Source organism: Chrysochloris asiatica, unplaced genomic scaffold (assembly GCF_000296735.1).
Source record: "Chrysochloris asiatica unplaced genomic scaffold, ChrAsi1.0 scaffold00173, whole genome shotgun sequence".
Taxonomy (NCBI): domain Eukaryota; kingdom Metazoa; phylum Chordata; class Mammalia; order Afrosoricida; family Chrysochloridae; genus Chrysochloris; species Chrysochloris asiatica.
The window spans coordinates 1,584,065-1,596,184 of record NW_006408691.1 but is presented as its reverse complement, the minus strand read 5'-3'; positions in this window follow the sequence as shown (position 1 = coordinate 1,596,184).

Below are 12,120 nucleotides of genomic sequence, written 5' to 3'. Positions count from 1 at the left end.
ACATCTACCTTTACATTTCCAACCCTCACAGTCAGTCCTGATAACAATTATTCACTATTGTATCACAAGAGACCCATCTGCATTTCATTGCATCAGCCCCACCTAGTCTCACTGAGCTTCTTGAATGCTTATCAAAATTTTTGCTTAAGGAAAATTTTGTTTGAGAAGCTCTTCAACTATCTCCTCTGTGGACTTGTGTGTGATTTTCCCTGTTGTGGAATGCCTATAATTTAAAAATTATTCCTCTTCATGTTGTCCAACATTAATCTTATGCCTTCTTCAGATTTTTTCATCTTTTTTTGTGTTTGCTCTTCTAGCTTAATAGTTTTGAGAGATTTATCTTCTAGCTTACTAGTTCTGGTTTCTGTCCCTTCAGTTCTACTCCTTTGCCCTTTCCGTGTATTGTTCATGTCTGATACTCTATTATTAATCGTTTGGGCCTCTTTCTGTAGGTTTTGAATTGTTTCCAGTGCTATATCTACTTTATTTGATTGTTCCTGTGGTGCTTTCCTGACTTCTTCCTTATTTTTCTTAACTCCATTGTATAGAGTTTTGATACATTTTATAATCGTTTTTCTGAATTCCTTCTCAGGCATCTCCATGGTCTGCCTCCAGCTCATTTGCCTCAGTCACTTTATCTCGTTTCTGGACATGTGTTGATACGGTCATCGGCTTCTGTTTTTTGGGCATATACAGGAGTTATCTGTGGCCTTAATACTTAGATGGGTGTGTGTTTTGGTATTTTTTATGCTTTCTGATTGTGTCCAGGTAGATGTGATCAGGAGATGGGCTTCCCTTTTCACTCTTCTCCTGAGAAATTTCAAGATGCCACTGTTGGTCATTGTAATGTAACTCAGGATTTAATTTCGGCCTATGTCCTTTTTAGTCTGCCTGTCCCACTCCACAATCCCCTTCTGGCCTTTGTCCTAGTGGTAAACAGTTCAGGGCCAGCTGTGGCCATTTTGTACTGCTGTATGGTTTTAAGTGGAAACTGTCACTTTAAATTTCAAGTTGATCTGTGCGTAGTAGAACCCTCTCGGGGTAGAGGTGGGGTGTCCACTCACTCAGGCATCCCTTCTACTCACCAGAGTGGAGGTGCACAGCCAACGAGAGACCAGTGAACAGATACAAGAAAAAAAGAGTGTCCACACCTTTATCTCCGCAGTTCTGTCAGGCATCCGTGGCTGCTCTGATCCTTTCCCCCGCTTGGTCTTGCCCAAGATGGTGGCTCTGGGAGCAGCTGAGCCTCTTGAATTAGAAAGCAATGGATTTCTTGCTTCTGCTGCCAGTTCCCCTAGCTGGTAAGCCTTCCAACGTTCTAAATATTCCTTTATATGTGGTTCAGAGTTCTGGCACCATCCCCTGAGCCTGCCTACATGGTCCGGTGTTCTGTGTTTTTGCTGACTGAGCTCCTCACTGCACATCCACCCGATCCGCCATCTTGTTTGTTCTCCTGGAATGGTTTTTTTAAAAAATCATATAATGAAACATGGCAACATTTAAACTCAGTGAATGATATTTTTTAAATGGCCTGTGGAATCCTCGTGTGGCTCTGTGGGATAAAGCACTGAACCACAAGGTCCCGCTGCTCCAAGGAACCCCTGTACAGGGTTGCTGTGAATCAGAACAGACTGGCAGCACTTAACAACAAGAACAAAGGTAAAATGGCCTGTGCGTAATGTTACAAACGTAAACATTCAGAGTTCAAGAATGGTTAAAGCCAATGGTATGTAATAGAATATAAAAAAAAACCTGACAGTTTCAGATCCCACATTGGAACTGCCTCAAAGAAAGTTACTAATTGTTGAGTTTGGTGTAGTGTCACAGAAGAAATAGCCACATTTATTTGAGAAGACTGTTAAAATAAGCTTCCCTTTTAAGAATTCTGTGGGGACTTCAAAAAGCTTGCGGGAAAATTCCATTATTTTTTAATTCTGTTTTTCCACAAACTTTTTGAAGCAACCTCATAATGTTTTTCATAAAATGTCACCTCTTTAGCTTATTGTTTTCAAATGATATAATGCATCTCAGTTTTCATTTCTGACATAGGAAATTTCGAGAGCTCTAACCCACCTAAACAGGAACACTTGGGGCCCTCAGTAATCCTGAAATTGAACAGCCTGAGAACCACTGGGTTGAAGAAGATAGCAGTAACTGAAGGGTCCTTGAATGGAGATAGGTGCCTTGTTGTGGTGGACAGAACATTTTCTTTGGTGGGAGTATCTGCCACACTCCTCAATGTGTGCCGTATTGCAGTCTTGTGCCTTTTCCTGGGGAGAAGAATTCAGAGACTCTGTAAATGTTGGAGGTCTCTTGGTGGAGTTTGAGAAGAGGCCTCACGACATTGTAAGGGGGTGGACTGGAAGAGAAACTCATCAAGGAGTGACCAAAAGTTGAGAACTGTCAGAATGTTGCCATAGAACCTAAGGAGAGAGCATTCTGAGCGGTGGGGGTAGTGGGTAGGTTTTTGCTGCCAGTGAGATGGATAGAAGAGTGAGAGCATTTACTGGAGATTGCTGGATGGATGAGTGACAGTGGCTGCGGGAGTTTCTGAAGCAACTGGACAGGGCTTGGAGAGGCCTTTGGAGGGTATTAGGAGAGTGTTTTGTGTTGATCCTACATGGAAGTGGCCTGAACACTGTTAGGTGCTAAGAGAAAGGAACCCTGAAGAAGAAGATGAAGAGGTGGAGGAGCTTCCTGAAGCTGACTGGAATGAATGCCTGGCAAAGGCCTGCTGTAGGAGCTGGGGCTAGGGTAGTGAGTAAGGGACACAAGACCCCGCCCCTGATGTCATCTGTAGAAAACGCACTGCTGAAAAGGTTGTAGGGATTGCTTGGGTTTCTGTTTTAATAGGATTTTTGAGACCTTGAGCAAAAAGAGTCAAAGGAGAAGGAGATCAGAGGATGAAGCAGACAAAATCTGGGAAATGAGAGTTGCAGAGAGAGAGCACTGAAGCTGACTGTGCTTGGAAGTAAAAAATATGAAGCCCTGTAGAAATTGATGTTAATCTCAGGCTTGGCATATTGTTGTTAGGTTATGTCAAGTTGGTGACCGTATGTGCAGCAGAACGAAATGCTGCCCTGTTAGTCCACTGTGTCAGTCCATCTTGTTGAGGGTCTTCCTCTTCTCTGGAGACCCTCTACTTTACCAAACTTGATGCCCTTCTCCAGGGACTGATCTTTCCTAAGATGTCCAAAGTATGTAAGACGAAGTCTCTCCATCTTCACAGCTTTCAATAGAAAAAGGTTCTTTTGGCAGCCCATGGTTCTCGAATCTTTTTTTCTTGGCCAATGTCATAGTTACAAGGCATCAATTCTTGTTCAGTCTCTTGTATTCATTGTCCAACTTTCACATGCATATCAGGAGATTGAAAAGACCATGGTTTAGGTTAAGTGCAGCTTAGTCTTCATACTCATTAAATGTTTGCTTTTTTTAAATAGCGTTTTTGCTTATTGATATTCTTCAAGATACAAAGTTAAATGTTTGCTTTTTAAAGAGGTCTTTTGCAGCAGTTTTGTCCAGTGCAGTAACTTGTTTGATTTGTTCACTCTTGCTTCCATGGTTTATTGTAAATCCAAGTAAAATGAAATCCTTGACAATTTCAGTCTTTTCTCCATTCATCAAGATGTTACTTACTGGTCCAGTTGTATTTGAAGCAGTGCTAAGAACTTTGTTATTATGTGATTCTCACATTAGTTCTGTTAATACCCCCATTTTGCAGGTGATTAAATCTACTGGACAGTTCGGTCACACAGTCAAGAATCTGTGGAACCAATGTTTGTACATGGGCATGGGCCAGTTGCCTCCAGAACCTGTGGCCCTAAATAATTACATACCTTTTAGCATAAGCTTTTTTCCATATTCATTTATCTCTGAAGACTTAGGTGTGTGCATCTGCAGGCCTTCCTATATTATTTAAGACTCCACTTGAAGTCATATTTACCACAGTTTTGTCTTCGATTTCTTCTTCAGGGGTGCCTTTTGTTCTACACTCAAACATGATTTAGTCTTATATAATATAACCACCAGTTAATATTGGCGTTTTATCTTTTTAAGCTTTTTCTTTTTTAATTTGTGATTTTGGTGGAAGTTTAACAAAGTAAACTAATTTTCCATTCAAAGTTTTGATTAGTTGTTGTTAGATGCTGATACCACATCATAGCAACCATATGAACAACAGAATTTAACACTGCCCAGTCCTGTGCCAACCTCACAGCTGTTGCTACACTTGAGCCCATTGCTGTTGCCACTGTGCTATTCATTTCATTGGGGGTCTTCCTCATTTTCGCTGACCCTCCACTTTACCAAGCATAATGTCCTTTTTCAGGGACTATTCTCTCCTGACATTATGTCCGAAGTATGAAAGACCAAGTCTGGTTGTCGTGGCTATACTTCTTCTAATATAGATTTGTTTGTTCTTTTGGCGGTACATGGTACTTTTAATATTGTTCTCCAGCACCATAACTCAGATGTATCGATTCTTCTACGATTGTCTTTTTTCATTGTCCAGCTTTCACATGCATATGAGGTTATTGAAAATACCATGGTTTGGGTCAGGCTCACTTTAGTTCTCAAACTGACATCTTTGCTCCTTAACAATTTAAAGAGGTCTTGTGCAGCAAATTTGCCTCTAATTTTTTTTTAAATGTTTTTTTTGTGAATTATGTGATAGATTACATGGGAGAACATTAGCTTTACATTAATCTTTTTGTATATCATTTCATTGCCATGGTTACATCCCCTCCATGCATCATCAACCATCCAAAGGGTATACCCTACAAGCCTGCCCCCTGGTCATCAGCACACAGCCCCTCTCCTTCTCTGGGTCTAAAGTCCCCAGCTGTTCCATCTCTCGACGTCATCTTCTCTGCCTCCATCTCAGGCATCACTGCTTCTCTGGGTAGGGTCCCACTCTCCGCTCTTCTCCCTTATTGGTCCCAGGGACCTCTGCTCCTAGACTGCAAAGTTAATCACTCCCCTCCTTGCTACAAAACGTTTACCTTTACATTTCCAACCCTCACAATCACTCCTGATAATAATTATTCACTATTGTATCACAAGAGACCTATCCACATTTCCTTTCGTCAGCCCCGCCCAGACAGATTGGACACTACTCAGTGGAGATTCTACCTTCCTCCATGCCCTCTGGATTTAGGTTCTCTCTCTTTTTTTTTTTTTAAATGTTTTATTGTGAACTATGTGATAGTTTACATGGGAGAACATTAGTTTTACATTCATCCTGTCATATATCGTTTCATTGCTATGGTTACAATCCCCTCCATGCATCATCAACCAACCAAAGGGTATACACTACAAGCCTGCCCCGCCCCCCCCAGTCGTCCTCACACAGCCCCTCTCCCTCTGTCTAAAGTCCCCAACTGCTCCATCTCTCCACATCATCATCTCTGCCTCCATCTCTCAGGCATCACTGCTTCTCTGGGTAGGGTCCGACTCTCTGCTCTTTTCCCCTGTTGGTCCCAGGGACTTACGCTCCTAGGCTGAAGAGTTAATCACTTCCCTCCTTGCTACAAAACATCTACCTTTACATTTCCAACCGTCACAGTCAGTCCTGATAACAGTTATTCACTATTGTATCACAAGAGACCCATCCGCATTTCATTTCATCAGTCCCGCTTCGACAGATTGGATACTACTCAGTGGAGATTCTACCTTCCTCCACGCCCTCTGGATCTAGGTTCCCTCTTGAAAGCTTGTAAGCCAGTCACTTCTTGTCTTTGTAGCCCCCCCAGTTTGGGTAGCCACTGTCCAAGTTGCCCATCTGTGTATGGAGGGAGGTGGGAATGATCCTTGCTGTATAGATTTATTCCCTCTTTTGAGCTACTGCATCCATAGGTATAGGTCAAGTTCATCAAATTGTATCAGATTACTTTTTTTTCCTTCTTCTTTCTTCTAGTTGAGCTCTGATTATCCAGTCATTGAAGCCAGGTTAAGTGGGTATTACCTGCAAGTGTGGGTGTTCTTATGCATATGCCCTCTCTTCTTATCAGCTGGATGCTTCACTCTCCACTCTAGTCCTCTGTGGCTGTGTCACTGACTCTGTGCCCAAGAGTCCCCAGGTCATGGCACACTGCTGGCCAACCAGGTGTCCACCTGGGTTCACAGGAGTCTATTGAATGTTGTAAGGCTTAGCTCGCAGCTTCATTGCTGATTTCCCCTCGCTTTCCCTTAACCAGTGACAAATGTGGTCGTCAATCAGAGCGTGTATTCCCATTGAGTCTTAGTCTTGGAAGGGGGTTTGCTCTGAGGGGACCCGACCATTTGCCTTGATTTGCCTCTAATTTTGGTTAGTGACATTGATAAATCCCCACAATATATAACAGCACTCTTCCCACTTTCTCCTTAAGTTTACCATTTCCAGCCATCCATCTTGTCTATCCTTTTCTGCCTTCTGAGCTTTGTTGTTGTTGTTGTTGTTAAGTACGATTGAGTTGGTTCCAACCCTGTATAGGGTTTTCAAAGAGCAGCTGGTGGGCTTGTACTGCTGACCTTGTGGTTCATAGTCCAGTGCTGATCTACATTGACACACCAGTAGCTTTATCCTTGGACAAATGCTGCCCTTTGATCTTGTATGGTTGTTTGTTCTAAGAAGATTGTACCTCTTTGGTGCTGTTGTTCACATTATAGGTCAGTCTATTCTTTGCTTAAAAGTTGAGCCATGGGGTAACTTAACAGTAAGGGTCATAACTTTGGCTTCTACCAGTAAGCCTGGTCTTTTTGTTTTGTTTTGCTCTACATTTTTCTTTTACTCTATCTAGAACCTCTATTGTAATCCCTTTCAGCGCATGTACCATCTAGTTCTGCTGGTCTCAGGTTTGTGGAGGCTGGGGTTCAGTGGTCCATTGATCTTTGTGTCTTTGATTTTCTTCATTCTTACATGCTCTATTTTTTTTTTTTTTTTTTATTTTAAACAGGCATTCTATTTCCACTGTCTCAGTTCCTTCATATCTATCATTTCTCATTCTTTTGGAACTATTTCCTGTTCCCCTAAACCATAAATGCTTTTGTTTTTCACAGACATGTTCTTTTTAGTAACTTGTTTGACTTGTTCACTCTTACTTCTGTGGGCGTTTATTATGGATCCAAGTAAAATGAAATCCTTGACAATTTCCATCTTTTCTCTGTTTATCAAGATGTTACTTACTGGTCCAGTTGCTGTTAGATGCTGTTGATTGTTACATTTAGTTTTTTGTTTTAATTATAAAAATGCTTATTATGTTTATTGTGTCCTGGTGTGGCACTATAGGTTGTTGCTGTTGTTATGTGCTGTGGAGTCGGTTCCGACTCATAGCGACCCTGTACAGGGTTTCTGAGGCTGTAAATCTTTACAGGAGCAGAAAGCCTCATCTTTCTCCTGCGGAATAGCTGGTAGTTTCAAACTGCTGACCCTGAGGTTAGCAGCCCAATTCGTAACCACTATGCTACCAGAGCTCCTTGACACTATTAAGATAAGCACTTGATAAATGTCAATTTAAACCGCAAGGTTGGCAGTTCAAACTCACCACCTTCTCCTCAGAAACCCTATATAGGGTTGATATGAGTCGGAACTGACTCAGTAGCACTTAACAACAATGTCTGTTGTAGGAAATTAGGAATATGAAAATGAGAAGAAAATAATCCACAATCTCCCAATTTTATCACAGTAGGCACAGTTTGAAACTACCATCGGTTCCGCGGGAGAAAGATGAGGCGTTCTGCTCTCGTAAAGATTTACCGCCTCGGAAACCCTGTGCACGGTCGCTATGAGTCAGAACCGACTCCATGGCACACAGCCACCACCAGGCAATGTGTCAGTCTCATAACCTGAAGGTACTGAGTTCAAGCCTCAGAGAGGGCACAAGAGTATTTTGGAGTCCTGGTGTAGTGCTGTAGGTAAGCACTGAACTGTTAACCACAAGGTTGGCAGTTCAAACCCATTAGCTAGCTGCTCCTCGGAAACCCTATGAGTTAGAACTGACTCTATGACGCTTAACAACAACAATCTTCTGATCAGGAAATAACAGAAGATGGTTATTTTCTTTAATATTGTTCATACATATGTTTGTAGAGAATTTTTCTCCTCAGATAGGATATTGTGTGTATATAGGCTTTTAAATTCTGATCTTTATTTGTGTTAATATATATTTCCAATAGTTTTCATCTTTGAAAACTTTATAATAATAATAATAATAATAAATTTATTATTAATAGTCTGGGTGGTGGTGTGCCATCTAGTCTATTCCAACTCATAGCGGCACTTTATAGGATATCCGAGGCTGTAAATCTTTACAGAAGCAGAAAGCCTCACCTTTCTGCCACAGAGCAGCTGGCAGATTCGAACTGCTGCACTATCAAGTCTCCATTCCCTGTAGTTTAACCATGCTTACATGGTGGTGGTGGTGGTATATGCTGTGGAATCTGTTCTGACTCATCGTCCTGACCCTGTATTACGGTTTTCAAGGCTGTAAATCTTCACATGATCAGAAAGCCTCATCTTTTTCCTGCGGAATTATTGATCGTTTCAAACTGCTGACCATGAGGTTAGCAAGCAGCCCGACTCGAAACCACTACGTTACCAGAGCTCCTGCATTGGTTAGCCTGAGTCGCCCGGTTCCTACCTCTGAAGCCTGGAGCACGTTATTTAGTATCTTGAGCTCAGGATTGTTGTGAGGATTAAATGAAATGATACAAATAGAAGATTCGCTTCCACTACCATTACTCCTTAGGATGTTTGACGACGACTCCTAGAACTACCTTCTCATAGTTCCTTCTCCTGACTTTGATTTCCTCCGTTTCTGAAATGCTCCAGGCCGATAGATTGCTTTGTGTCTGTGATAGCTGTTTTCAGGGGTCCTTCTTCTTGGCTCTGAAATGCTACCTGGTGCTTCATTCTTTTATTCCTAACTTCCTGTCACCAATAAGTTGTTAAGTGCTGTCAAGTTGGTTCCATCAAGTCTGTTCTGTATAGGGTTTCTGATGAGTGGCTGGTGGATTTGAACCACCGACCTTGTGGTTAGCAGTCTAATGATTATCCTATAGCGCCACACAGGATTCTGTCACCAATAAGAGGTTGCTTAAATAGAAGCTGTAAGTTTACTGTGTGGATTCTGGGAGTCTTCTAGACATGAAATTCAGGGACAGGGCCAGGCTTTCAGATACGGATGGGGCCAGGGAATGGGAAAGCCATTTGGAGTCTGTTCATCTCATTTCTCCCTTTTGCTTCTGTGAGCTCATCTTTGCTTCTGTTTGATTGCTAGGCGAGAACACTTAGATGCTTGCTTTTCTGTTCTCAGAACAGTCTGCCTCAGTGGCATTGAGCTTGATCCAAGCCATGGTATTTTCAATAACTTCATATGGATGCAAAAGCTGGACAGTGAATAAGGAAGATCGTAGAAGAATTGATGCCTTTGAATTGTGTTGGAGGAGAATACTAAAAGTGCCATGAGCTGCCAAAAGAACAAATAGATCTGTTTTGGAAGAAGTGCAGCCAGAGTGCTCCTTGGAAGCCAAGATAGCTAAACTTCGTCTCTCATACTTTGGACATATTGTCAGGAGGGAACAGTCGCTGGAGAAGGATGTCATGCTGGGTAAAATGGAGGGTCAGAGAAAAAGAGGAAGACCCCCCAATGAGATGGATCGGCCATGTGGCATCATGGATGGCGTCAAGCATGGCAGCGGTAGTGAGGTTGGCCCAGGATCGGACATGTTTCGTTCGGCTGTGCATGGGGTTGCTCTGAGTCAGTTCCAACTCGATTGCACCTTCGTAGGTGGTGGTTCTCAGTTTCCTTCTGGAGTGGTGCCTCCTTTACCTGTCGATTTGAGCCTAGTTGTTTGGCGTTCCTTAATGATCACATCCACCCCCCTCGGTTCTAAATGCTGTTTCCTAGCACTTTGGATGGCTCTCAAATGTATCTTAACTGCCCCAACCTCTGACCTCCAGACTCCTTTTTTATTCACCTATCTACTTCACAGCTCTATTCCTCTATCTGTGCTGTGTCTTTGATCCTTTTGGGTTCAGCTTGAGTTTTATCTCTTCAAAGAGGCTTTTTTGTGTCGGATCTTTAGATTATCCCTGATGTTCTTGACCAGCTTCCAGTATTTTTCTTCAGGACCTGACCACAAGCTGTAATTACTGTTTCTCTCTTTAACTAGCATGGATTGGAAGGTGAGAGCACTCTTGATGTAGGCTGCTGTGGTAGTTCTCATATATGATGGAGTCAGGCAGGAATCCAGTACTGGGGGTTTAGACAAGTGCTGAAGTGAATCTAATATATGGTTAGGATGTGAACAGTGACCTATGAATCAGATAAAGAGGACCTGGACTTCTGGGTACTTTCCCTGAGAGTGAAGGAGCCCTAGTGGTACTGTAGGATACGCATTGGACTGTTAACTGCAAATTTGGAAGTTTAAACCCAGCAGCCACTCAGGGAGAAAGATTAGGCTGTCTGCTCTCATCAGTGATTTATAGCCTCTGAAACCCTTTCCTGGGTTGATATGAGTTGAAATCAACTTGATGGCAATGGGTTTCGATTCTAGATTTTTCCTGAAACTAGAAGGAAGGTTATTTGGGAAGGTTTGAGGACCCCTAACTACTGATGGAAGGAGCTCTAGTAGCATAGTGGTTATGAATCGGGCTGCAAACCTTCAGTTCAGCAGTTCAAAACTACCAGCTGTTCTACGGGAGAAAGAGATGAGACTTTCATCTCCCGTATAGATTTACAGCCTCAGAAGCCCTGTACAAGGTCACTATGAGTCGGAACCGACTCCACGGCATATAACAACTACTACTACTTCTACTGATAGAGTCCTGGAATGGTGCTGTGGGCTAATGCATCAACACTGCAAGGTTGGTGGTTCAAACTCACCGGCTGCTCATTGGGTTCGCTCTGGGTAGGAATTGGCTTGATGGCACTTCACAACAACAAGTACTGATAAAGGTTTGGGGGCAGGAATGTGAAGAGAACCAAAACCAGGTGGCACTGAGTCGATTCTGACTCTTGGTGACCCCTTGTGTATCAGAGTAGAACTGCTCTGTAGGATTTTCAGTGGCTTATTTTTGGGAAGTAGATCACCAGGCTTTTCTTCTGAGGTGCCTCTGGGTGGACTGGAACTTACAGCCTTTTGTTTAATAGCTGAGCATATTAACCTCCTACGCCACCCAGGGACTCGTGAGGAGAGCTTTTTCAAGAAATAGATGGAAGTAGAGCAGGAAAACCAAGGTGCTTAATGCTCATTGGGAGTCCTGGTGTGGTGCTAGTAGGATAAGCACTGGGCTGCTAACTGCAGGGTCAGCAGTTCAAACCCACCAGCCGCTGATTGGAAATTTATACAGGGTCGGTCACTGTGAGTCAAAACAGACTCGATTGCACTTAACAACAACGCTAATTGGGAAAGTATTTTAAATGTGCTATTTGAATCCATAAATGAAGATCATGCCCTCTACATTTAAGTATGGAAAGTGACCAGTACAAATTTCTCATAATTTAAAACCTACTATATTCAAGACTCTTGGTAATGTAGTGGTTATGAATCAAGCTGCGAACCGCAAGGTCAGCAGTTTGAAACTAGCAGCTGCTCCGCAGGAGAAAGATGAGGCTTTCTGCTCCCATAAAGATTTACAGTCTTGGAAACCCTGTTCAGGGTCGTTATGGGTCGGAACCGACTTGACGGCACTTAACAACAGCAACATATTCAAGAAAATGATAATAAGTCTCTTAAGTGTAGTATGCTGTAATTTAGGAACGTTTCTTTAAATAGCAACCCTTCTGAAGTCATTGAGATTAATATTATAAATCAGATGGATAAACCTTATTTTTAACCTCAGAGCAACCTCTTAGGAATTCATCTTAGTTTAAGAAACCGCTGTGACTAGTGACTACTGTACTGTGCAGTCCTAGATTGGTGATCTGAATTGTCATTACTAGAAAATTTGGAAGTATTAGGAAGAGTTTTCATGTTGGAGGGTGAGATGTTGGCAAGTAAATCTATTCAAAATTCACATTTAGCAGTCTTAGCTCACTTAAGGTTAGAACATATGCTGTATTGTGTAAATCTTGAGGGTGTTAAACAAGATACATTTGTATTTTTAATTTTAAAGAATAGAATAGTTTGTCTTTAAATTTA